The sequence below is a fragment of the Haemaphysalis longicornis genome, unplaced genomic scaffold (genome assembly GCF_048455015.1).
Source record: "Haemaphysalis longicornis isolate Haplotype H1 unplaced genomic scaffold, Haemaphysalis longicornis Haplotype H1 scaffold_5, whole genome shotgun sequence".
NCBI classification, from domain to species: Eukaryota; Metazoa; Arthropoda; class Arachnida; order Ixodida; family Ixodidae; genus Haemaphysalis; species Haemaphysalis longicornis.
The window spans coordinates 125,343,122-125,370,489 of record NW_027526385.1 but is presented as its reverse complement, the minus strand read 5'-3'; the positions used below and the strand labels follow the sequence as shown (position 1 = coordinate 125,370,489).

General features: G+C 49.9%; 1 long non-coding RNA gene across 1 annotated transcript; it reads left to right on the top strand.

Annotated features, from left to right (window-relative positions):
* Positions 1-304: 304 nt before the first annotated feature.
* LOC144139392 (uncharacterized) lies at positions 305-4,739 on the top strand. Its single transcript, XR_013316178.1, has 3 exons — positions 305-563; positions 3,854-3,989; positions 4,626-4,739. It is a non-coding gene; the product is annotated as an uncharacterized LOC144139392 (long non-coding RNA).
* The last annotated feature ends 22,629 nt before the right edge of the window (positions 4,740-27,368 follow it).

Here is a 27,368-nt window from a genome sequence, read left to right as displayed (position 1 = left end):
TTTCCTTTGTTGGCCGCCATTAAAGACTGTTCATTTATTAGTTCAAAAACCTATTGCTAGGTGAGGTCAATGTCACATAATTCTATCGCCATTACTTAAAACGCGAGGTCAGCTTGAAGTACATCGCTATATTTTGCGAAGAGACACACATTTGCTAAATAAGAATTTCGGAGGAAGTAGTGAATTTTATGAGTAAATTTTCAGAAATAGCAGCAATTTCCTAGAACATTCAAGATAAGGCTCTGCATTTGTATTCCTGTTGATAATACGGAAAGTAATTTATACAGGGAGAGAAGCGTTTGGAAATCAGGAGCGGTAAGGATTTTATTCATTAACTTCGACATTCCAACAAAATGTAAAGCAGATTTTTCCTATTTTTATTTCCACCTCTAAAGTATAGGTTGCGTTCATGATGGGGATGGCGCCTTCAAGAACATACCTGGTCACAAGGGCTCAAAAAAATGCTCCAAAAACGACGGTTACATCATGTCGTATGCACAAAAAAATGAAAACCAGTTCAGGTTTTCCAAGTGCTGCGAAGAAGACATCAGCAACCTGATAAGGTAGGCCCCATAAACTTTGATAGAAGCACGTCTGGAGCACAGGCGTAAGGACTAGAAGACTGCAAACATGAGCAAGTACCTCTAGCCAGAGTATAGGCAACTGGAACAGCAATATTATATTCACCAGCAACTGCTCTTTAAAGGGGCACTGACACAAAAATTTTGCATCTTGTCTTTTTTGTTGCGATAAGTAGCTAGTGACCTACTTATCACCTGTAGATACCTCATTGCTTCAGCGTGCCACGGTTGTTTAATTAGGGACATTTTCAATGCGGCCAGTCGCAGTTTCGGTTTCAGCGGCTGCCTCGAAACGATGGATTTTGTGTGAACAAACCTGACCGCGTTACCGCCGGAGGGATTTCACAGAGCAGAGCTGCCGTAGCACTGTCGAATCCGCATCGCCGGCAGTTTCTGAGAATGTCCCCACGTACTGATCTCGTGAGCCGCTAAATTAAAAAGCGACCGTGGACGTGACGCAGGCGCTGCGAGTGCAGATGCTACCGCGGCTACAGAACGACGTGCGACGCTCGAGACAGTGGGTAGCAAGACGCGCGCTGGGAGCAGCCGGCCCGTTTGCCTACAGGTCCGCCTACAGATGTGTTCGGCTTAGCACTGCGGCGGATATTAGATTGCCGCTCTCGTAAGCGGTGCATATGACAATTTTTAATGCAACCCGCCATCGTATCATTAACTCCTTTCTCATATAAGTTCCCATGGTTGGGACCTGGGTACAATTTCGTGCGGCGGAACAAGCTATCACTCGAGCTACCTGCTCCGGCCTTCGCCCCTTCGCTGCCGTGGCCGCCGCCTGCACCGCGACCGTGCGGCTCGCTCAGTGGGCTTTTCGTGTCTCCGGCGCGTTTTCGCGTTCAATGTAAATAAAAAGTAATAGAAACAGAGTGCCTGGAATTGGTGTTCAACTTTGGTCGCGGCCAGCTGCCCGCTGAGCTGATGAAATTACGGCGCCTCCGCCGCCAACGATCGGGTCGTTCATTCTCGAGAGCAGAAGCTCCGCCCTCCGGCCCTCCGATTGGAGCGGCGAGCCGGGCGAGCCGGCGAAAAACGCCGGCAGCGCGGAAGCGGTAAACACAAACTCGTGACGTGTTTGGATGTTGTTTATTTACAAAATATCCTCGGGATGTCGATTGCGCGTGGCCCTCTGCTGGCTGCTCGTTTGCGTTTCGCACACTTTAAAATTGATTTGAAACGTGTTCTAGGCTATATTCGCCACTGATATTTTGCAGATGATTTATGTGTGTTCACACCAATCTATCTCCGAAGTTATCTCGCCTTCAAAATTTTGTGTCAGTGCCCTTTGAAATGAACGCGGTTTCACTCGGTTTCTGCCTTCTCTTGTTATTGTTATACGTGTATTTTTTGGCGAAAGGGCAACCTGCATGGGCCCAAGTGCGCCGAATTAAGTTAAATCTATGTTGATTGATATTAAACGGCTAATGTTATTAAGGGCAAGTATTTAATAATAGTTTTATGTGCGCGTATAGGGTCCATATAATACAAATATGAAAGGTCTTCTTTTTAGACAGCAATGGCATTGTTACGCCAGAAAGAAACACAAAACATCGGTGAAAGCGACTTGTTGTGCGCCTACCTCTAACGCTGGTTGCTCTTCATGGTCTTGTGGTCCATTCGTGGCCAATTACAACTAGTCACTCTTATTTTAGCCGTCCACCGTCTCAACTGGTGCTGCAGTGCCCCACAGTGCTCACGCGCTTCGCTGGGTTCTTTGCCCGCTGAATGGGCTTTTCGCGCCCCACTTATGTACTAACCTGGTCATTATGTGCAGACTCCGTTACACCAGCACATGCGGGTACATAACTGCGCTTGCGCCAAGTAAAATATAAAATGTCAGCGTTGCATCCCCTACAATGCCCCACTTACCAAATTCCTCTGTCGATTAAGCCAAATGTCATGCGCTGGCCAGACGATGCGCTGTTTAGAGAGCAAACCGATCCACGCTTCAGTTCTGAACTGAGAACAGCAGTTCTTAGGCTATCTGTAAAGTATGCTGACGCCTTGGTGTGTCGTTTGCTCAAATAGAAATGTTAACTCGCCGAAAACTCGTGCTGATATCATCTGCATGCATCAAGTAAAAAATGGAGGTGCAATACTCCTCCCAGACTGTTCAGCTGGGTGATAAAAAATGTTCTGCCTAATATTGCACCACGGAGCCCACTGCTTTCCCCTGTATAGTCATGGACAAATAGAACCCTATGAAAAAGATATGAACCAAATCACATAACTAGAGCGATTGCTTTTCATGCAAAAGAAATGTGTCCCTAAATTTACCACTGGCGAGCCGGTATTTGATCCCCACTACCCGCAGTTTTTTTTATTTTGAGTGTTCAGGTTTATTATTGCATGATCACATTTCATTTGACCGTGAATATGCATGCTGCAGCCCGCGCTGCCCTATATCCGAAGACACACTCGTTCTCACAATGGACTTTGCGTGTTTGAGCTTGCTTACAGAAACCCCAAAAGATTTCATTTGTGCAAAGCACCACACCGCCTAGCGGTTTCGTACAGCTCATAGCGAAGCCTTCAGTTTCACTTTCAGAGAGATCTTTTTTGGCTGCCAACACATCCCCATAATACCCATGCTCCCATTTGGGCCTTTTAGAAATTAACGAAAGTGATTCCTATTGGGAAGCACCTTAACATGGCGGGAAACATTTATTGGCCCCCGCAACACTTTTGTCAACATCTGAAACAAAACGTAGCCTTCCTTCTCTGTGCTCTATAATGTAGGCATTGTTTGTGTGCTTGAGTATCGTCACGCCAGACATATTTCCACTATTTATTTGCCGGCTTTCTGTCGGTTACAGCAATACACGCAATCGATAGTCATTTTGAGAAACATTGCAACAAAGGCATCGCATTCACTGAAAGAAGTATCTGCAGCAGCGAGAGAATAAGGCTATACCATTCATTGCTGGCGATTATTATGCCTTTCGAAGTGCCCCCAAACAAAAATGAAACCGTTCAGGCCTTTATCGAAACTGCTGTTGGTGTCTTTTAATTACGTTACCTCCTCTCTTTGGCTAAAACTAATTCAATCTAGTTTTAAGCATAATTCCAAAGCTCGGGTTATTATACTGCTGCTAATGCAATAATCATGTTTCAATGCCAAATTGAGATGTGCCGGAGTAGTTTTGAACACATGCTGCTCTGGCAGAGCCATTGTGCCATGCTTCACCAAAAAAGCTAAGTGGGCCTGTTTTGACCAGTTCCCCCACCCCCTTTCTAATTCGACATGCATTCATCGTCAGTCAAGATAAATGGCAGTGCCTCAAACGATCGATGCCACGACAGAGTATTTCCTTTCCCGGATTGCCGGGCAAGTACGTGTCAGGGCGAAGACACTGTGAACACATCTTTCCCCGAAAGAACTGCTTTTTCGATGAGGTAAGCATTTCGTTTTATTAAAAAACAGCAATTGAATAAATTTCGCTGAAAAAGTGGAGTATTGGCAAAGTAAGCTGTGTTGTAGTAATTACAGGTAAATAATTTAAAAGCTGTGCCTACAGCATTGTAACTTTGATATTAATTTTTAGGGTATACAACATTATTTGTTTGTTGCTTTTTAGTAGCGAGTTTTACATTACTCAGGAGACAACAACCGTGAAGTTAATAAAGAAGTCAGCAAAATACATTAGGTTGGTGTTTTCTTCACGCTGGCATGGAGTGCAAACACAAAGATTTACCGTATGTTGGCCACTGCAAACATTTTTAACTTCGTGTTCAGCGCTAGCCTTGGGAAGGCTAAAAACACGCTTTCAAAACAAATCAGTTTCAAAGCGGTGCAAATACTGCTGGGACACTCTAAGACTTCGCCTCCTCAAAGTTATTCTCATGATTACCGTTATTAAGATGACAATGTGCGTAACTAAGGCGGATTGAAAAAAACTTTGTAGCAATAAGGATAACATACGTAGTTTATTTTTCTTTCCTTGAAACTCATCACTAAGTTTAAATGGTGTAAATCGCACGTGTAAGTTCATTGTTGTGATTCAAGTCCATATTTTGCCTCTTTGATGTCAGACATATGGAGTGAAAGACTGCAAAATTCATTGCCGATGTCTTCATAAAAAACATTACTACGAAGTGCCAGCGTTGGATGGTGCACCTTGCAACACGAATGACAAAAACGGCAACGTATGTCATTTTTCTTCGCCGCCATGAATTAATGGACGAATAGGGAAATAAGGCACTTGTGCACGTTGAAAAAAATAGATATTTCTTTTAAGGCGCCTCTATCACGAACGTTGAAATGCATAAACCACTTCCTCAAACCGAACAGTTGGAGCCAACCAGACATTTTGCGGTATAGCTAAATGCGCTTTAACGTTCCTCATACGCTTACGTGTTAAATATTTAGAGTTTTCGTCTTGTTTGAGCATGTACGGGAGGTTGCGCACTTCGAATCTATGTTCTTGGCCTGGCTTGGCGATGAAGAATCATTCAATAATTCTACGAAGCGGCTCGCGCTAATATCGCCGCGGGAAAATCTAGCACCTCAGGATGCCAACGAAGAAACAGAGCACACAGTTTGTCGTATTTGTATTTGACAACATAAATTTGGCAATGCTAGAAAGAAATTAGTAGTTTTCCTTCAAAAATGAGTAAAATTTACTTAAACAGAATGTTAGACAAAAGCGGAAGTTTGTTGCTGGACATCATTGGAAGGCTGTCACAGCTACTATACTGTGTTTTACGTGCCAGCGAGAGAAAGTTTATGGCCACAACTAATTAAAAATTATGTGGTTGATTAGACCATACTGAGGCTGATAACTTTGAGTTTGCGCCGTATTGATGATCGTAGTGAGATACCAGGAAGTGGTGGCGAAGGCGAAGAAGTTAACGAAAAGACAAGGACAATCGCCCGGATGCGGTCATGTGCCAGAAGGGAAGAGCTTGCTAGAAGTCGTGCAAAGAGAGGAAGACGTTAGAACAGGAGGTTTATTATTATTCTCCCTCCGCCTTTTCCTCCTCCTCCTGCTCCTCTTCTACCTCCTCCTTCTTCTTCTTCTTCTTCATTTATTTATTTATATATTTATCTCCTTTTCTGTTTTCTTTCCATATTGACTAATTTCCAAGCTCCATTCCTCAAACACAAGAAAAAACAAGCTTCCAAATTTTTCTAATTTTCCTCAAATCATCCACCTGGGCCCGTAATCTCATTCGAATTAAGGACTGATGTTTGGTGATCCCCTGATTGGTTATGCGCTAATAATGTTAAGGAACAACCACAACAACAACAAGAAGAACGCAAGACCGGCTGGAGTGCGGGTGCCCTCAGAAAGGCGACATTCACCCGAGGGCCACGACCATGCTGCAGCGCTGGGACGTCGCCAGCTCTGCCGGCGCAGCGAGGCCCGCGCCGTAGGGCCGCACACTCGTCCATCTCCAGGCACCCGAGCTTTTCCCCGGGGAGCCTCGGCTTGCGCCAACTCATTGGGGCCACTACAGTCCACGCTGGATCTACCGAGTCAAGGTAGTGGCGCCAAAGACTCGACCGCTAATCTACGGCCACCGGACACCCCAGAAAGCGAAGAAGTCGGGGAAGGCTACCTGCCTACAAAAGAAGCGCCTGACGACACACATGAAGGACTTCAAGCTGGTTCTTTGTTTTATTAGTGACGCTTAGCAGATCATAGAACTGTTGTTGTTTCTACCAGGGCTATTCAATTAAGGTTTGCTTTTTGTAGAGTGTGTGTTTCGTATCGCCTCCTTTGGTGTGTTCTCCGCGTATTTAGTTTCTTGAGCACTTTCATAAATGTGTCTAGTTTCTTTCGGGACCCATGTTGCCTCTCGTTCTTTGGTTATCACATGTACATCGTCTCGTTATTCATAACACCCGAACCCTGTATTCACCACAATTGGCGTCCGCGACAGGGCCTCTTCAATAACACCTCGAAGAGGTCACTAGGCTTGTTCAAGAGACGTGGGGACAGAAAAGACACATTTAAGTGGAGATGGCCAGCGGAAAGGAGCTAGGACTCCGCGATGCCGAACTGCGGGAATGGGTTAAATCGGAGCAGGATCGGTTACGCGATGAAAGGACAGCACAACGGGAAGCTCTGAGGGCCGCAGCAGAGCTAGAACGCGAAAAGCAGGGGAGCCTAAGGCTCAGATTAGGGCTACAAGAAGGCGCACAAAACAGCCCACAAGCTGACGGCTCCGTGGCAGCCCAACCTAACCCCGCGCCTGCCATGTCGACGAGCCCACATAACATTATTCCCCGCTTGATGAGCGCAGTGATGACCTGGACACGTAGCTCTTAAGGTTCCAGAGGGCCGCTGCCGCTCAAACGTGGCCTGAGGATAAATGGGCCGTCGGATTGAGCGCATGCCTCACCGGAGACGCGCTCTCTGTCACCGGGAGGAGGACGCTAGAAGGTCCTCTTGATTATCAAAAAGTCGAGCTGGCGCTCCTTCAGCAGTTCCGTTTTACCCCTCAAGGGTATAATGACAAATTCTGCCAGGCTACAGCTAGGACGGTGAAACAGGAACTCAGTTCCCTACGCACCTCTCCGGTTATTTTGACCGATGGCTCGAAACGTTAGGGGTTCCCAAGACGTTCGAAGCGTTACGCGACAAGATGATCGTGGAGTAATTTTTCAATTGTTGCTCATCCCAGCTGGCTAATTTTATTAATGAAAGGGACTGCAAGTCGACCAAAAAAATGGCTGAAGCTTGCGATCACTTCCTTGAAGCCCAATATATGAAAAACTTGGGAAAGGTCAGGGACGAAAAGGAAGAGCCACATGCAGACCTTCCTTCCAAGAGAGCTCCCACCTGCTTTTTATGTGGGAAAACTGGGAACAGCCCTCCAAACTGCCGAATAGTAGGCCTGTACATCCGCTGCAGAAGTTGCAGAAAACAAAAGCATTACGCAGACAGCTGTCGCTCTAAGCCTCCTGATAAAGAGCAGGTGTCGGCTTGCGCTATTGAGAAGTGTCAAACCGCAACAGCACCACGGGAATAAAGGCACATTGGCACCAACAGGTTCCCAGCGTAAAAGACAACGCCAGCTCCAAACTAAAACTGCTGCAAAACGTATACCTGTTGAAACCGGTGACATCTACGGACAACAAGTTTCCGTTCTGCGAGACACCGGCAGCAATGCTGTCATCGTGCAACCAGTTCTCGTTCCAGACAGTTGCCTTAGAGTCCATACTTAAACCGTTCGTTTTGTGGATGATACCAGAAGGGGACTTCAAGAGGCTTCCCTCCACGTGGATGCACCATACTTCACTGCAGAAGTCCTGGCCAAATGCATGGCTTATTCCTTGTACGACCTGATACTCGGAAACGTACCAGCTGTTAGAGGCCCCAACAGCGCTGACCCTACATTGCAGCCACAGCAACCAAGGCATCCAGTGACTTTAATGGGGCTCGGTGGAGAAACACATCTTTCTTCATCCGACGAGAACACCAACCGCATGCATCACAATATACACCATAACCGGCGGGCATGTCCCATCATATTCTCCGGTGTTACACTAAAGCAGATGCGCGTACAGAAGAAGCTGGACAAGACGCTAGACAACTGCTTAAAGAGCGCAACGATAGTGTCCTCTCCCGAAAAAGAGAACCCCTGCAAGTTTGTTTGCGAAAAGGGGCTGCTGTACTGTCGGTACTGCTCGCCGTCTGACCGCCCCATTCAGAAACTTGTTATTCCACATCCTTTCAGAGACGCCGTAATGAAGAAGGCTTATGAAGGAGTACCAGGTCATCATCGATTCCTAAAAACAACTAAAAGAATTCTCCGGAGTTTTTATTGGCCACACATTTACGCCGACGTCCGTAGAATTTTTAGGACCTGTCTGCCGTGCAAGACGGCAAATCCGAAAAGTGAAGTGGGCGTCGCTGCTATAAGAAAGCTGCCTACTGTTGGCCTGTGTGTAATGGAAAGTCTGATTTCAAGCAAAACGACATGCCCATAGTGCACATACAGACCACGGTCAATATAAGCATCTGATATGGTTGCATTTTAAGGGCGAGAGGCCAACTAGGGCAAAGAGCGCCAAAAACAGGTGGTTAGCTACCACAGAATAAAAGGGAATACTAAAATTGAATAGCAACAGAGGTAAAAACAAAGACAATGTAGATGGCTGGTGTAGAGGGCCAGGTTTTGACTATGCATGATAGGATATGAGATTCAGAAATTAAACTTCTGATAGATACTTAACACCCGTTTGACAGAAAACATTGGTTCATCGCCTAAGAAGTGCGATGGGTAGAGTGGGATTTGTCATCTGTAGATTTCTGGAAATCGTTTGCGTCGTGTGGTGTGGAGTGCCTTGCATTTGATTAGTGTGTGAACTACGGATAGGCCCCGCACGGGGCACCTTGAGCAATCTTGGTGACGGTGTTGGCGACACCGCGGACCCCGAGCCCCCATACTCACGCTGTAACCGACCGTGGTAACGAGTTTTAAGGTGAAGGGCAGAAACCTCAAACGGTGGCCGTCGGAGCCCAGGTCAAGCTCCGGCGGATGGGCTCCCTGTCTGTTTACCAGGCAGGGAGCTCCGGGACCTCTCAGGCTATCAGGGTAAGGTTTGAGAAGAAAGTACCCCCGTCCCCTGCTTCTTTTACATGCCATATGGTAAATCGAACCCCCCCCCCCAAACATGATCAGCCCCTGAAAAGGGGCCGCACACCAAAGTTTCATTTCCGCCACTCCCAATCCTCAGTCTTCCAAAGCCCGATAACTACCCCCGTTTTTTGGTGTTGGAATCCCGTGAACAAGAAAAGCCTCTTGCATCACAGTCCGTGTTCCTAATATAGAAATTTCTGGAGGGCATCATTGGTGACAAATATAAGGCCAAAAAACAAAGAACTGGAGAAATCCTGGTTGACGTACACAACTAACAGCATGCCAAGATCCCCCTTGAACAAACTCGCATAGCCAATCTTGAAATCAGGGTGACACCCCACCGGAGCCTGAACAGTAACTCAAGGTGTCATCTCCGAACTAGACGTGATGAATGAGACAGATGCTGACCTGCTGGAGGGCCTGAGAAATCAGGGCGTGACAGCTGTGAGGTGCATAACTATGAGGAGGGATGACAAAGTAGTTTCGACCAAGCACATTATCCTTACTTTTGACCGGTCCACACTCCCAGAGTACGTCAATGCAGGTTTTGTACATTGTAATGTCCGGACCTACATTCCGAACCCGCGCCGCTGCTTTAAGTGCCAGCGGTTCAGGCACGGAACCAACTCCTGCCGTGGTCGTCTGACCTGCGCAAAGTGCGCTCAGCATGATAATCCATCTGATAATTGTCCGTCCTCAACCCTCACCTGCGCCAACTGCCGGGGACCCCACGCCGCCTACTCTCGAAAGTGCGAGAAGTTTAAGCAGGAGAAGGCAATCATTAATGTAGAGGTCACTGAGAACATCACCTTCCCAGAGGCGCGATAGAGGTTCGCCTCTTTCCCCCTGAGGAGGTACGCCGACGCGGCTCGCCGGGGGGCGGAGCGGCGTCTGGTGTGCACAGGGACGCAGTTCAGCGAGTCTGACCTGGTCCCTCTCCCGCCCCCTCCCCTGGGCTGCCTCAAGCAGCCCAATCCGTCGCCACGCCGCCTGCTGAGGCAGCAGCGGTTGTGGTGACAACCTCTTCTGTAGGGACTGGTGACGCTCCCGCCTCTACCTCCCCGTCCTCCAGTGCGTTGGAGGGTGCCGACCGGATGGACACCGGGGGCCCCGCATCGGCTCCCACCTCCATCGCACCTCCCGTGCCACCTTTGGTGTCCCGGACGCCCTCGGCGGTGGTGGCTCAAACGAAAGGCTGCCGAAAGAGGGCCAAGTCCGAGGGGCCTGGTACGCCGGGCTCCCTTCTGGCATCCGACGAGGAGATGGATGTCGCGCCGTTCCTGCCTGCAACGCAGCGCAAGGAGCGGCCTCCGATGTCCAAGGCCAAAGAAAGGCCTAGCAATCCTAGAATAACAGCCCCGAAAGACGACACATGAACAAAAACACAAACACACCCGTTATTCTTAAATTTAAATAATGGGAACTGAAAACATTATCCAATGGAACTGCAGAGGCCTCCTTAAAAATCTTGACGATGTGCATGACATGCTGCATGCCAATCAGCCAAGTATCATGTGTCTTAAGGAAACCCAGCTCAATTCTAAATAAATAAATTTCTTAAATAGGTACATGGTATTCAAAAAAGGACAGGGTGGGCTGCACACTCTTCAGGAGGTGTGGCAATTGTCGCCCAGAAATCCTTAGCCTGCCACCCTGTCACTCTGAACACTGTCCTTGAGGCTGTAGCAATCCGTACAATAATATTTAATAGGTTGATAACGGTATGCTCCATTTACATCTCTCCTGATTTTGCACTTTTGAGCTCTGATTTCGAGGCACTGGTTGACCAGCTGCCCGAACCATACATACTAACAGGCGACCTTAATGCGCACAACTCTCTTTGGGGCTCCTCTAGAATGGATGCCCGAGGTCGCCTGATAGAGAAATTCCTTACATCTTCAGGAGCATGCCTTTTCAACAAAAAACAACCGACATACCATAACTTAGGACAAAATACATACTCGCATCTTGACTTGGCTATTGGTTCTGCAATTCTCTTTCCATATCTTGAGTGGGGCGTGGGCACGGACCTATATGGTAGTAACCACTTCCCCACTTCCCTAACGTACATAGGTAAAGGCCCATGCAGTCCAGCTTCCCAGAACAGGTTTAATGAATCAAACGCAAACTGGAGTACATTCACAGAAACATCTAAACTACACCACACAACCATAAAACACCTACACGTGGAGGAAGCAGCCCAACTCGTCACGGCACACATACTCGATGCCGCCGAAAAGTCCATGCCCCAGGCCTCCAGTGCGTCCTGCAACCCAAGGAGGCCCTGGTGGAACGAGGACTGTAGGCGGGCGCGAGAGGCCCAGAACAAGGCGTGGGGTGTCCTTCGCCGGTACCCCACGCCAGATAATCTCATTTCCTCTAAACGGGCAAAGGCTCTTGGGAAGCGTGTGCGTCGTAAGGCGAAACGGGAGAGTTGGCGCGCCTTCCTCACTTCCATCAACTCATACACCGACACTCACAAAGTCTGGACACGAATACGCAAGCTAAAAGGACAACAGACACACAGCCTGCCCCTGGTTAGCACAACAGGGGACACACTCGAAGACCAGGCCAACACGCTTGCACAACACTTCGAACACGTGTCCAGCTCAGCACACTACACCAACACTTTCATTAAACACAATGCATCATGTGATAAGAAGTCCTTGCGAGACAGTAATAAGTCTAACTCATCCTATAACACCCCCTTTTCACTCCATGAGCTGAAGGTCGCACTCGCTACTTGTAAACCTTCAGCTCCAGGTGCAGGCAGGATTTCATACACAATGATACAACACTTACATGCTGACACGCTTGAAACACTTCTTCACCTCTACAATAAAATATTTCTTTCGGGGCACTTTCCACGCTCTTGGAGGGAGGCCATAGTAGTGGCTTTCCTAAAGGAAGGGAAGGACTCTTCCTCTACCGCCAGTTATCGCCCTGTGGCGGCGCCCCAGCAGCTTGCGTCGTCTGCTGCCGCAAACGGGCACGCTCCAGGAACGATGACGCTGGGGCTGAGCCACGAGTGGCGAGTGCTGACCACGCGCTTGCGGTGCGCGCTGGGCACGAGGTGGAATAAAGCGGGGACCCCAGTTTGGGTCCACGGCGCTGTAGCGTGCAGACGTGTGTCTTCGCATCTCTCTGTCGCCGTCGCGACATTGGTGACCCAGACGTTGCAGTGGAGCCACGTACTCAGAATGGACCCTCCCCGCGACGCCAGCGGTCCTTCTGTGTCCTCCGCTGCCTCTTCACCTGACATCTCCGCCGTCGCCTGCCGTTTGCCCCCCTTCAGCGCTAAGCACCCCGACGTGTGGTTCCTGCAAGCCGAGGCAAGCTTCCGAGTGAGTCACATCACGTCGCAAGAGACCCGCTTCAACCATCTACAACAGTCACTGCCTATTGAGATCGCGGTTGAGGTTCGTGACATCCTTGCCAACCCGCCTACCACGAACCCTTACGACACGTTGAAGGCTGCCATCTTGAGCCGCACGAGCCCCTCGGAACGGCAGCGTTTCCAGGGGCTGCTTTCTGCAGAGGAGCTGGGTGACCGTCGACCTTCGCAGCTCCTTCACGAACTGCAAACCCTGCTCGGCGACGCACCTTCTGCCACGGACTCTCGTTTGTTGAATGAACTTTTCCTGCGACGGCTCCCCTCTTCTGTGCAGATGATCCTCGCGACTGCTTCTGACCTTCCCTTATCCGCGTTGGCCGCGCATGCTGACAAGATAATGGAAGTCGCCACGTTGCATCCGCCTTTGTCCACGGTGGCATCCGCTCAATCTTCCGACCATACCACCGTGGCGGCGCCTGCTACTCCTTTGCCCTCACCGCTATCCGACGACCTCGCCGCTCCCCGAGAGCGCTTGCAATACTTAGAGGAGCTTGTCGCCTCGGTTGGTTACAGCTCGCCGCCGCCTCGCAACCCTCGAGCTCGCCGGTTTGGCCCTTCTCGCCGTACCCCGTCTCCGCAAGTATTTCGCCAGGAAGGCACAACGCGCCAGCCACCTCAACACCCTGATTCATTGTGCTGGTACCATCACCGCTTCGGTGCAGCGGCGCAACGTTGCACCCGTCCTTGCGGCTGGCAGGGAAACGGGACGAGGGATCGTTAGCGGCGGCGACCGATTTCCAAGCCAGCGACAGTCGCCTCTTCTACATCACAGATGCAACCAGTGGTCAACGTTTCCTAGTTGACACTGGTGCTGAAGTGAGTGTGCTCCCCGCTAATTCCTGTGACCGCACTCAAGCACCACTGTGCCATCTCCAAGCTATTAACAAGTCCAGCATTCCCGTGTACCGAAACAAATCCCTGATGGTAAACATCGGCCTACGCCGTGCGTTCCGCTGGATTTTCCTCGTAGCCAACGTGAGTCACGCCATTCTAGGAGCCGATTTCCTTTCGCACTTCGACCTCCTGGTTGACATGGCCCGAAAAAGAATCCTGGACGCCAAAACCGGCCTTTCTGTCATCGGCAAATCGTCTCCAGTCCATCCGTTCGCATTTACGCTTCTTTGCGACCTACCTTCTCCGTACCGGGAATCGCTGAACGAGTTTCCTTCCCTGACTGCCCCTCCAGACTGGACAAAGCCAGTGAAGCAAGACGTCGTTCATCAGATCATCACCACCGGTCTACCTACGCACGCCGTGGCGCGTCAACTGGCTCCAGAGAAACACAAAATCGCGGAACAGGAATTTCACCACATGGTTGAAATCGGCATTGCTCGACCGTCATCGAGCAACTGGTCCTCGTCGTTACACATGGTCCCGAAGAAATCAGGAGACTGGCGACCCTGTGGTGATTACCGCTCCTTGAACGTGGCCACGGTACCCGACAGGTACCCCCTACCTAATATACAGGACTTCACCAATAACCTCAGTGGATGTACCATCTTTTCAAAGCTTGACCTCCAAAAAGCCTACCACCAAATCCCCGTAGCCCCGGATGACGTCAAGAAAACTGCCATCATTACACCGTTTGGCCTCTTCGAATTCACTCGGATGCCTTTCGGGTTACGCAACGCAGCTCAGACTTTTCCGCTCTTCATAGACGTCGTCCTCCGTGGTCTACCTTTTGTTTTCGCCTACATAGATGACGTTCTTGTCGCCAGTTTATCGCTATCTGAGCACCTGCACCATCTGCGGATAGTTTTCGAACGCCTAGCAGAGCATGGCCTCATCCTTAATAGCGAAAAGTGTGCGTTTGGGTTGCCGTCGTTAGAGTTTCTCGGTCATTTCGCTGACTGCAATGGAATTCGCCCTCTGCCAGACAAAGTGAAGGCCATAATCGACTTTCCTCGACCTGAGTCCTTGAGCCAACTGCGCCGTTTCCTAGGGATGGTAAATTTTAACCGACGGTCCATCCCGGATCGTGCGGCCATTGTTCAACCTCTCGAAACTTTCCTTCAAACTTCCAAGTCTCCCGAGTGCAGTCTTGAATGGTCTGAAGCTGCTGATCGCGCATTCACTACCACCAAGGAGCGCCTGGCCTCTTCTACCCTCCTCGTGCACCCGCGCCACAACGCTCCCACAAGCCTGATGGTAGATGCTTCCCACTGTGCGATTGGAGGTGTACTTCAGCAGCACATCCGCGGCAGCTGGCACCCGCTCGGTTTCTTTTCGAAGAAGCTTTCTCCCACTGAGCAACGGTACAGCACTTTCGGACGGGAACTCCTGGCGGCATACCTCGCTGTGAAGCATTTCCGCTTTTTCCTCGAAGGCCGCAGCTTCGTGATCTTCACCGATCACAAGCCTCTTACGAACGCCTTCAAGTCATCGAAGACTACATAATCTCCCCGAGAGAGGCGACATTTGGCTTATCTTGCAGAGTTTACGACGGACATTCGGCATGTCAAGGGAGTTAACAACATTCCAGCCGACGCCCTTAGCCGTATTTCCGCCATACAGCGCTCCGGTTTCAGTTCTCAGGAGTTGGCCCAAGCCCAAAGCGATGACGAGGAGCTCCGAACTCTACGTTCTTCAAACAGCTCCTCTCTGCAACTCGAGGACATTCTATGCCCTGATTCCGGAATCAACATCGTTTGCGACATCGACCCGGTCTCAGGCCGCAGACGGCCATACCTTCCTGCGTCTCTCAGGCGCATTGCCTTCAACTCTATTCACCGTCTCTCTCATCCTGGAGTTCGTGCCTCACGGCGTTTGATTGCCGAGAGATACGTCTGGCCGGGCATGAATACTGACGTACGCGCCTGGGCCCGTTCCTGCCTCGCCTGCCAAAAATGCAAGGTCTCTCGGCATACCACATCGCCTCTGGCTACTTTCCCACTACCGGACTCAAGGTTCTCCACAATTCACGTGGACCTTGTTGGCCCACTACCACCATCTAAGGGCTGCCGCTACATCTTGACAGTGATCGACCGTTTTACCCGCTGGCCGGAGGCTTTTCCAATCAACGATATTACGGCGGAGACTGTTGCTTCCACGCTTATGTCGACGTGGATCGCCCGTTTTGGCGTGCCGTCGGAGATTGTCACAGACCGTGGCCGCCAATTTGAGTCCACACTCTTTCGCCGCTTGACATGCCTACTCGGTGTTACTCACCTAAAAACAACGGCCTATCATCCTCAAGCCAACGGCATGGTCGAGAGGTTTCATCGTCAGCTCAAGGCCTCGCTGATGGGTCACGAATCACCTGAGCAGTGGGCAGTTCACCTTCCTCTTGTGCTGCTAGGATTACGCACCGTCATCAAAGATGATCTTGGTTGTGCCGCATACCAAATGGTCTACTGCACGTCTTTGCGATTACCGGCAGACTTCCTGGTCCCTCCACAGCCTCACGATAACCCCTCCTCTCCTGGCCCATCCTACGTCAAGGATTTAACCCGGTTTTTCAGCTATATCCATTCCCAACCGCCACGGCCGTGTTCCACAAAACCCACTTTTATTCACCCAAGTCTTTCTGTCAGCCAATACGTTTTCATCCGTGTCGACAGTGCCCGCCGGCCACTTCAACCGCCCTACACCGGCCCTCATCTCGTCATTTCACGCGGCGAAAAGACGTTTACAGTTCGCGTTAACGGCCGCGACACTGTCGTTTCCATTGATCGCCTCAAGCCCGCTTTCACAGAGTCCGAACCGCCTGCCTTCGACACCACCATCCACCACTCCACCCTGAACACCACCACTCTCCCCTCCGTTCGCAGCCCCACCCGTGAACATCCCAGCGCAAAGACTGTCCGTTTTGCCGACACTCCGTCTGAAGAGGGGGGGGGGGCTATGTGGCGGCGCCCCAGCAGCTTGCGTCGTCTGCTGCCGCAAACGGGCACGCTCCAGGAACGATGACGCTGGGGCTGAGCCACGAGTGGCGAGTGCTGACCACGCGCTTGCGGTGCGCGCTGGGCACGAGGTGGAATAAAGCGGGGACCCCAGTTTGGGTCCACGGCGCTGTAGCGTGCAGACGTGTGTCTTCGCATCTCTCTGCCGCCGTCGCGACAGCCCCATTGCCCTGACAAGCTGCCTGTGTAAGCTCTTAGAGAAGATGATAAACAGGAGACTCGTGTACTTCTTAGAGTACAATGGTCTTCTCAAGAGCTGCCAGGCAGGCTTCAGGGCGGGGCGATCTACCAACGATCAACTCGTTGCATTAGAGTCTTATATCAAAGATGCTTTCCTCCACAAGCAGTTCTGTATGACAGTCTTCTTTGATCTTGAAAAGGCGTACGATACTGCTTGGCGGTACGGCATCCTTAGCGACTTGAAGTCCTTTGGAATGTCGGGTAACATGATGAACACGCTTGCCAGTTACCTGTCTGAAAGAACGTTTCGCGTGCGAGTTGGAACTGCACCTTCTAGGATTCATGTGCAGGAAAACGGCGTGCCGCAAGGTGGAGTTTTGAGTTGCACTTTGTTTATTGTAAAAATGAGTTCTCTTCGGAAGGCGCTACCACCATCGATTTCCTGCTCAATTTATGTAGACGACGTACAATTATCCTTTAAGTCTTGTAACCTGTCTGTCTGCGAGTGCCAAGTCCAGCTTGGTGTTAACAAGCTAGCTGGTTGGGCAGACAGCAACGGGTTTAAATTTAATACAGGGAAGTGCACTTGTGTCTTGTTTTCCAAGAGGCGTGGCATTCGGCCGGATCCAGACATCAAACTCAATGGCTTCTCAATTCCAGTCAGAATGAACACATGTTTTAGGTGTAGTCCTTGACGAAAAGCTCTCGTTCATTCCACATATAAAACAACTTAAACATAAATGCTTCAAGTCTATGAATATACTGAAGGTTCTCTCCCACTTTTCATATGGTGCTGACAAACAACTTCTTTTACGTGTTTTTACTAGCCTGATAGGTTCACGATTGGACTATGGAAGTGTTGTTTATGGGTCAGCAAGTAAGACATCCCTCAAAATGCTGGACCCAGTGCTTCATCTGGGGCTCCGGTTGGCATGTGGCGCTTTCTGGACCAGCCCGGTCGAAAAGCCTCTATGTGGAGTGTAATAAGTGGAACCTACAACATCAGCGAGCATACACAGATCTCCTTTTTGCTTTTAAAATTTCATCTATGCCACACCATCCTTTTAAATCAGCTTTTTATGATACGTCTATGACTGCACTAATCCTAAACCGACCATCGTTCTCTGCGCCCTTCTCTTACAGAGTTAGAGAGGAAGCGTCAGAGCTTTCTGTTTCCTTTTTAGACACCATACAAAGTTCTCAAACAGATTTTATAGCACCATGGCATCTCCGCCCTGTCTTATGCGACACATCTTTCACACATGTAGATAAAAACCGAGCTCCTACATGTGCAATTCTGCAGCACTTCTTGTATTTGCAGCAGAAGTATCAATTTTCTGAATTTTATACGGACGATCTAAAACTGCCACCTCTGTGTCCTGCGCGGCGCATGGGCCCGGCCTTAATGTCACTAGAACTCTTATTAGTAATACCAGTATCTTTACGGCAGAGGTTTATGGTGTACTTCTTGTTGTTAATCATATCCTTCAAAGTCACATCCCACAAACCATTATATATACAGACTCCCTCAGTGTCGTGCGGGCATTGTCGTCAACAAAGTCTTCAAAAAATCACGCTGTAAATCTAATAGTCAAGGGTATTATGTCTGTGTATGTCCACAAATTTGAACTAGTCCTTTGCTGGGTCCCAGGCCACTGTGGTATAGCCGGGAACGAAGCAGCGGATCGAATGGCTGCTGCTGCTACACTCTTGAATACAGTAGACATAACCACATTCCCCTACACCGACGTGAAACCGCACATCAGACAACAACTTCGCAAAACATGGCAAAAAAACTGAAGTGAACAAACAGACAACAAGTTACACGTAATAGAGCCACACTTGGGACCATACACCACCGACACACGCAATAGATACACTGAAGTCGCCTTGGCTAGATTACGGATAGGGCACACTCATGCAACACATTCGCACCTTCTCACTGGATCTCCAAGACCTCTGTGCAGCAGGTGCGGAGAGGCCCTATCCGTGATGCACATCCTCATACAATGTAAGGCACTCGAAACTACACGACGCAAACACTTCCCTCAACTACACACACGACGTATTCCACCACACCCATCATACTTCTTGGGAGATGATGCCATGTTTTCTGTTCAGCGCACCTTTAAGTTCCTATCAGAAGTTCACTTTTTACAACTCATCTCATACCACCCATAGCTTTACCCCTGGTCCTATAACCCAGCCACCTTATTTATCTTTTAACCACTCTTGTTCTTCACCCTGGCCCTTCACACCATCCGTGCTCATAGTTTTTAACTGATTTTATTTCGTGTTCTCTCCTCATCAAATCACTTTGTGTTTGGCGCTCTTTGCCCATGCCGGCCTTGCGCCAATAAAATCAAACCATCATCATCATCGAACTACGGATAGGACCTCTCCACACCTGCTGCCTGGTGGTTTCGTAGACCCAGTGAGCAATTGTGAATGTGTTACATACGTGTGCCCTATCCGTAGCCTGGCTATGGCTACTTGTGTGTGTCTGTCTTGTTTGGCTGTTATTTATCTGCCTAAGTGTGGAAGTATAGTGTGGAGTTTGTTCTCTGTTTGTGTGTCCCACGTTTCCTGCCAAGATTTGCGCAAAGCTGTCCGTACCAGTGGCTTCAGGTCGAGGTAGGGAACACACGGTACATGTATGCTACCGCGGAGAGCAGCCACAGCGGCACTCTGGTCAGCAATTTCGTTCCCCAGAATGCCAGTGTGACCCGGAACCCAGAAAACAATATTTTTAGTTGTGAGTGATCAGCAGAGGTTAGAGTTTTGGTTACATGCTTGAGGTCAATGTTTTTGTAGGTTTGAAGCAATGTAAAGCTGTTACCCCACTTACTGAGTCTGTAAAGATAATTGAGTGTTCTGTAGTGGTTTGTGTAATGTGTTGGACTGCTAATAAGATACCATGCGCTTCTTCCGTAAAAATGCTGCTATTTCTGTGTAATGTCTTCGTACTGGAAAAGTTGGGGCCATGTGCATCACATGCGAGGGCTGAAAAAGACTTCGAAGCATCGGTGTAGAAGGCGGTGTGCGGCTATTCGTGTTGTAACTGAAACACGTGCTGTAGTATAAGTTGTCTGGGGGCATTTCGTTTGTCGATACGTTTAAAAGAAAGATCACACGAAATTGCTGACCTCTACCAAGGCGAAATTTGGTCAGCAATATAAGACTGCATGATCTCGTCAAATGAAATCCCTAGTTCCTCAGCGAGGGCTCTCACTCGGGTAGAAAAAGGAACGGGTATCGATGGCCGTGCTGCAAAGAACAGATCGGATGAGATGTTATTTATGATCAAACTGCATGGTTGATTTTTTATAGAAGCGCCTTAATAGCACACAGCTATGAAGTGTAAGAACCCTGATGTTCAAGGTTGCACCTATCACACTCTGCATATAGGCTTTCAATCGGGCTCGTCCGGAACGCTCCAGATGCAATACGAAGCCCCACGTGCAGTACTGGGCCAAACATTTTTAGAGCAGTTTTACAGGCGCACCCATAGACGACACTCCCGCAGTCCAACCGTGAACCAACAAGGATGGTGAAAACGGGGAGTAGTATTTGCCCGATGCGTAGGAGCAATGCGAGAGGACCTTCAGGATATTCATGGTTTTCGGGCATTTCTGGTTCAGGTGTTTGAAATGGGGAATGGATGTCAGTGTAATGAATGGGCCAAGGATTGGCGTGAAAGTCACGAGTCAGTGGCCAGTGCGTGCGCAAGTAACGTTGCTTTATGCATGGCACGAAAGAAGCAGAAGTTAGGGCACGAAAGCAACTACGCGAGACGAAAGATATCAACGTTAAAAAAAGCAAGGGGCTAACGGAAATGTCCGCAATAAAGAAAGTAAACGTCCTACGGGGTTTTGTCGCAGCCCCTCGAGGTGTTGAAGTCCCGATGCGCGCGGAGTCGACGAGGACGTCACGGCGAGGCTGGCTCGATGACCGGCTCTAGGCCCCGTCGTAACCAGGCGCGGGACGTCGGGCAGGCATCGTCGACCTTTCCGAAGAGTCACGGCTCAAGGGCGTAGCAGCGGGTGTGAGCGGAGGGTTCCACCTCCAGGTGAATCCGGACCCGCGCTCTCTCGCCAAGCGCGTTACCAGCTCCAGGCACGGCCAGCCCACGGGTTGTCGGGATCAGCGGCGGACGGCTCTCGGGAACAGCAGCGGTTGCTTTCCGGGTCTTCCCCGAAACGATCACAGGGCCGCGCTCTCAAGCCCAGCGCGTCACAGGCGTCCCCTGATCACCGGCCTGGTTCCATTTTTCTGCACGCGCTCGTTTCCGCTGCGCGCTCGGTCTCCTCTTCCTCATCGTCCACGGGCACTTCATGACAATGACCCCGGGTCTAAGAAAGTTGTTTGGGAGCAACAACTATTCTCAAAGTTAAAAAGGTAGGGTGGAGCTGGAAGAAGTTCGCAGTACCAGTGGAAAAGTTCTTGCGCACAGTCCACAAGAGCACAGTCAGTCCTACCGGCACACTTCACCGCACAGACCACGCACGAAGGGTATAAAAAAATCCACTAAACAAATGTACGACCACAATTACGCGTTAAAAACCACTGAATAGCACACACTATGTACAAAAGAGAGGGGCGAGGCTTAAACTCTACTCATGTAGTCAGCCCCTACATTGTCGGTTCCCTTGATGTACTCCACTGTAAACGAGTATTCCTTGAGCAGAAGGCTCCAACGCAATACACGGCTGTTGATGTGCTTAGCTGACTGCAAGTATTTCAACGGCTGGTGGTCACACTGTATGATAAAAGGCTTTCCATATAGGTAAATATGGAATTTGTGTACCGCCCAAATTAGAGCCAAGCACTCGCGCTCTATGGTGGAGTAGCGCGTCTCTCTCGGCAACAGGTTGCGGCTCGCGTAAGCGATAGGGTGTAAGACATCCTCGTTGCCACTTTGTAGGAGAACTGCGCCTAGGCTCGTGCTGGAAGCGTCCGTGCGAAGTGTGAAGGGCTTGGTAAGATCAGGAGCTTGCAAAATCGGTGCGGACGCAAGTAGATTTTTCAAAGTTATGAAGGCATGTTCTTGTTCGTCGCCCCAGCACACAGTGTTGCTTTGCCCCTTCTTCGTAAGGTCTGTGAGTGGTTTTGTGAGAGCGGCATAGTTGGGGACGAATTTCCGGTAGTACCCGGTTAATCCAAGGAAGGACTGTACCGCCTTTTTCGTACTTGGCCGCTTGGAGCCCAGGATCTTGTCCAAGGTCTTCAGGAGGGGTTTAACTTTAGACTCTCTAATGTGGTGTCCCAAAAAGGAAATGGTGCGCTCTCCAATTTCGCACTTGCTAGGCTTGATAGTGAGCTTGGCCGTTTTGATTCTCTCGAACACTTGACGGAGTGTTTCTAAGTGCTCTTGCCAGGTGTCAGTGGCAACGATGACATCATTGAAGTAATGGTGAACGTTCTTTAGCCCGCCTAATACAGCTCTCATTAGACGCGCAAAGACGGCTGGCGCTGTCTTTATACCAAAAGGCATATACCGGAAATGGTACAGCCCTGACAAGCTCGAAAAGGCGGTCTTCTCGCGGCTGTCAGCAGTCATTGGAACCTGCCAATAGCCTTTTGTGAAGTCAAACTTGGAGAAGAATTTTTTCTTGCCAGCGAGGGCGAGAACGACGTCTATGCGTGGGATTGGCTCACAATCAGAGACGAGAACTTTGTTGAGTTCTCTAAAATCAATGCAAAGCCGGAGGGTGCCGTCAGGTTTCTTTATAGCCACCATTGGAGCATTGTAGGGAGACTGGGATTTCTCAATGATGCCCATATCCAACATTTCTTGAACTTCGTTTTCGATCGTCTCGTGGAGTGCGAGCGGGAGCGGATACTGTGGAACGTGTACAGGCTTGTCGGACGTTAAGTTCAACGGGCACTGTACAAGGTCTGTTTTCCCGGTCAGGTCCGAGAAGATGAGGCTATACTCGTGTATTATCTCTTGCACTTGAGCCCTTTGGTCTTCACCGAGGTCAGGTGAATACTTGACGTCTCTCCAGGACTGCGTCTGACGAAGTGGAAGGGTGGGTAGGATGTCAACCAATGGTTCGTCGTCAATTGGCTCGTCCGTCGTATCTGTGGCGTCATCAATTGTAGTGACAACTGATGCTTGCGGAGGTGGTGAGGGCTGTCGTTCTTCGTACAGCTTTAACATGTTTATGTGGAAGACCTTCCTCTTTCCGCCCAAGCTGATCTCGTAGTCAACGTCGTTTTTCTTTTCGGTAACCTCAAACGGCCCCTTCCACTGCATGAGCAGCTTGTTTGAATCGGTTGGTAGTAGGATGAGGACCTCGTTTCCGACAGAAAGCTTCCTCGGGCGACTTTTCCTATCGTAGTAACTCTTTTGTTTTTCCCGAGCCTTCTCAAGCTGTTCATGGGCAATTTCGCACGTCAGTTCAAGTCGGTCTCGCAGATCGACGAGGTATCCATACGTAGTCCGGACTTCACCGTCTATGTTATCTTTTGTCCAGAGTTCCTTGAGTACGGTTAAGGGTCCTCGTACATGTCGTCCATAAATAAGTTCGAAGGGGGAGAAGCCCAGGCTGGCTTGGGGCACTTCTCTATAAGCGAAAAGAAGTGGCGCGAGATATCGGTCCCACGACCGGGGTTTCTCCTGGCACAGTCTCTTCATCATGGTTTTCAAGGTCCCGTTAAACTTTTCTACTAGCCCGTTTGCCATGGCATGATAGGGACTAGTGCGGAAAAGTGTGACTGACAGAAGACGCCTGACTTCTTGCATAAGTTCTGATGTAAAGCTTGCCCCTTGATCGGTGGCGATTTCCTTGGGAATTCCGATACGAGAGAATATCTCAATCAGGGCCTCGGCGACATGTGCTGAGTCAATCGCTGGGAGAGCTACAGCGTCCGGGTACCGGGTGGCGAAGTCGATAAGCGTGAGCACGTATCGGTTTCCTTTATGGGACTTGGGGGAGAATGGACCGATTATGTCAACAGCAACCCGCTCAAACGGTGTTCTAATTAGTGGCATGCTCCCCAAAGGCGCAACTCCGACTTTTCCCTTCGGCGTTGTTCTTTGACACAAGTCGCAAGATTTGACGAAACGTTGTACGTCTCCATGTAGGTCAGGCCAGTAAAATTCTTGCAGAACGCGGTCGGTCGTCCTTCGTACACCTTGGTGCCCCGCCATGATGCTCTCATGGGCCACTCGAAGGATCGGCTCCCGCAGCGTCTTGGGGACAACGACTTGTTTAAACGCTCTGCCCGTGGAAAGCTTATAATGACGGTACAAGACGTCATTTGATTTGACGAAAGAATATTTCTGTCCTTTTCTGGAGGCGAAATCCTTTCCTAACTTGCGGAAACAACGTCGGAGAGTTGGGTCCCCTTGTTGTTCCCTGGCCAGATCTTGTCTTGTGATGTCTGCGCAACTGATTTCGGGTACCTTTAAAGGTGAAGCCTTCACCGAACTTGACTTGGCGACAGCAGACACCAACACGTCTGAGTGTATCTCTGTGGCATTTGTGGTGAGATCTGCGTTCGGGATATCGCTGTTTTTGAGCTGCCAGTCGGGATCTGGCATGTGAGGTTCCCTCACACCAGGAATGTTCCCGAGCACGAGGTCATAGAGCGGTTGTTCCATACACGCAGCGCTAACCTCACCCACAAAGTACGGGGTTTCGACGTAGATCTTAGCCTCGGCTAGCTGCTTAACCGTTCCGTCAATGAGCAGTACCCGGGTGGTTTTTCCCGTCAAATGGCGCTCCGCGACCAGGTCACGTCGAACAATGACAGTATTACTGCCCGTGTCCCTAAGGACGGTGACAGGTTGTCCAAGTAGACGGCCTTCCACTACTGGCATTCCTTTCACAAGGAAAGCAGATGGTTGCACGGCGATGCCCCGAGGAGACTCGACACCAGGACCCCTGTGCTTGTCCCCATCAATTTCCCTGCACTTCTGTGGGGCTCTCGGAGGCTCAGTAACAGCACAAGCAGCAACCTGCTCTTTGCCATTGGGACGGTTCCTACAGTTTTCGGTTTTGTGACCGAGGCGACCACAAGTAGCGCATTTGGCTGGATCCTTAGGGGTGTTACGACAATCTTGAGCTCGGTGTCCTGGCCGATTGCATACAAAGCACTTGGGTGGCACTTTTTTCTGTGAATCGGCCGCGACTTTATCTGTATCGCGGTCGTCCCCGGAAAACTTTCCAAGGTTTGAGAGGTTTTGTGCCTCGATAAAACGATCTGTAGTCTCGGCCAGGTCGTTCAGAGTTTTACACTCTCGCTCTTTCAGGAAGATGACGAGCTTGGGATGGCAGCAGCGTATGAATTGCTCGCCGATCATTTGATCACGAAGAGCCTCGAATGTTTTTTGGACATTCGCCATCTCGATCCAGTGATCAAAATAACCAGTACGCCTTGCCGCTAGTTGTTTCCCGGTTTCTCCATCCTCAGCCCTCGCCTTCCTGAACTTTTCTTGATAACCTTGGGCTGTGAAACGAAACCGCTGCAGCAACGCCCGTTTGACCTTGACGTAATCAAGGGACTCTTCGGCGGTCATACGGCCTATGATAGTAAGAGCTTCCCCGCTCAAGCACATGCTTACAGCTAGGGCCCATTTGTCCTGAGGCCACTGCTGTCCGGTTGCCACGCGCTCAAACCTTTGCAGGTACGCGTGCAGGTCGTCGCGTTTCTCATCGAATAGAGGGAGAAGTTTCTGCGGGTTAATCGCAGGCGGAGTTGCAACAACTTCCCCTCCCGCGGCGACATTTGGTTGGCTGGTACCACCACCCTCTTGGAGTCGGATCCTTAGCAGTAGCAACTCCTTTTCCCTTTCTGCAGCATCTTTCGCTCTTTCCGCAGCTTCTTTCGCTCTTTCAGCGGTTTCTCGGCTGGCTTCCCTCTCGGCAGCTCTAGCGGCGCGTTGCTCAGCCCGTTCACTCTCTATCCACGCCCTAAGCTCTTGTCCCGAGAGTCCAAGCTGAGTCCCCATTGCCATACTCTTCTCAAGATCCATGCTGTTGCAGCTAACGTTACAGGCACACCCGTGGCTCACTGACTCCTTTAAGCGGATGTTAAGAATCCTGGCAGGCTCGCCACTTTTTGTAATGAATGGGCCAAGGATTGGCGTGAAAGTCACGAGTCAGTGGCCAGTGCGTGCGCAAGTAACGTTGCTTTATGCATGGCACGAAAGAAGCAGAAGTTAGGGCACGAAAGCAACTACGCGAGACGAAAGATATCAACGTTAAAAAAAGCAAGGGGCTAACGGAAATGTCCGCAATAAAGAAAGTAAACGTCCTACGGGGTTTTGTCGCAGCCCCTCGAGGTGTTGAAGTCCCGATGCGCGCGGAGTCGACGAGGACGTCACGGCGAGGCTGGCTCGATGACCGGCTCTAGGCCCCGTCGTAACCAGGCGCGGGACGTCGGGCAGGCATCGTCGACCTTTCCGAAGAGTCACGGCTCAAGGGCGTAGCAGCGGGTGTGAGCGGAGGGTTCCACCTCCAGGTGAATCCGGACCCGCGCTCTCTCGCCAAGCGCGTTACCAGCTCCAGGCACGGCCAGCCCACGGGTTGTCGGGATCAGCGGCGGACGGCTCTCGGGAACAGCAGCGGTTGCGCTCCGGGTCTTCCCCGAAACGATCACAGGGCCGCGCTCTCAAGCCCAGCGCGTCACAGGCGTCCCCTGATCACCGGCCTGGTTCCATTTTTCTGCACGCGCTCGTTTCCGCTGCGCGCTCGGTCTCCTCTTCCTCATCGTCTACGGGCACTTCATGACAGTCAGTTTTTCATCAAGTACCACGCCTAAAACTTTGTGTTCCTTTTTAGGGGGGATTGAGACACCTTTCAGTTTAATATCAGGATCAGCATAGATTCTGCGCCTCCTTGAAAATACAACACAAATACACTTGTCTGGATTATGTTTAAATTCATTCCTGTCTGCCCAGTCAGCGAGTTTGTTGACACCAAGGTGGACTTGCCTCTCGCAAACGGACAGATTACAGGATTTGAAGGAGATCTGAACGTCGTCTACATATAGAAAGTAAGAAATGGTTAGTGGCAATCCTTTCGCAAGAGAGTTCATTTTTATCATAAACAGCGTGCAACTTGAGGCACACCGTTTTCCTGGACGTGAACTCGGGAATGTGTATTGCCCACTCTCACACGAAACGTTTTCTGACATGTAGCTTGCAAGCGTATTTAGCATGTTGCCTGACAAACCAAAAGACTTAAGGTCGCTAAGAATTTTATAGCGCCATGTAGTATCATACGCTTTTTCAATATCAAAAAATACTGTTCTACAATACTGTTTATAAATAAATGCATCTTTGATGTAGTATTCTAAGGCAACGAGTTGATCATTTGTAGATCTCCTCGGGCTGAAGCCTGCCTGGCAGCTCTCGAGAAGTCCATTGTACTCCACAAAGCACACAACTGTTCTGTTAATCATCTTTTCGATGAGCTCCCTAGAGCCATATTTTGTTGTAAAGGTGAAGCAGTGTTACAATAGTGTATGTGTGTAGGTTTTGTATTATTGTATAGGTTATGTTGTCTCAGCCCTGATCTGGAGGCTTACAGCCGCTCAAAGCAGCCCTCAGCTCACGAAGCGGGAACTCGGAGTTATTAGAAGTGGCTGACCTGTTGTTATCACACAATGGCTTCTTTTCGGCGGCGGTTTTATGTTTCAGGAAAGTGTTTGTGTATTGTGCGAAACTGAACACGTGTTGGAAGTGTTGTGCGAGTG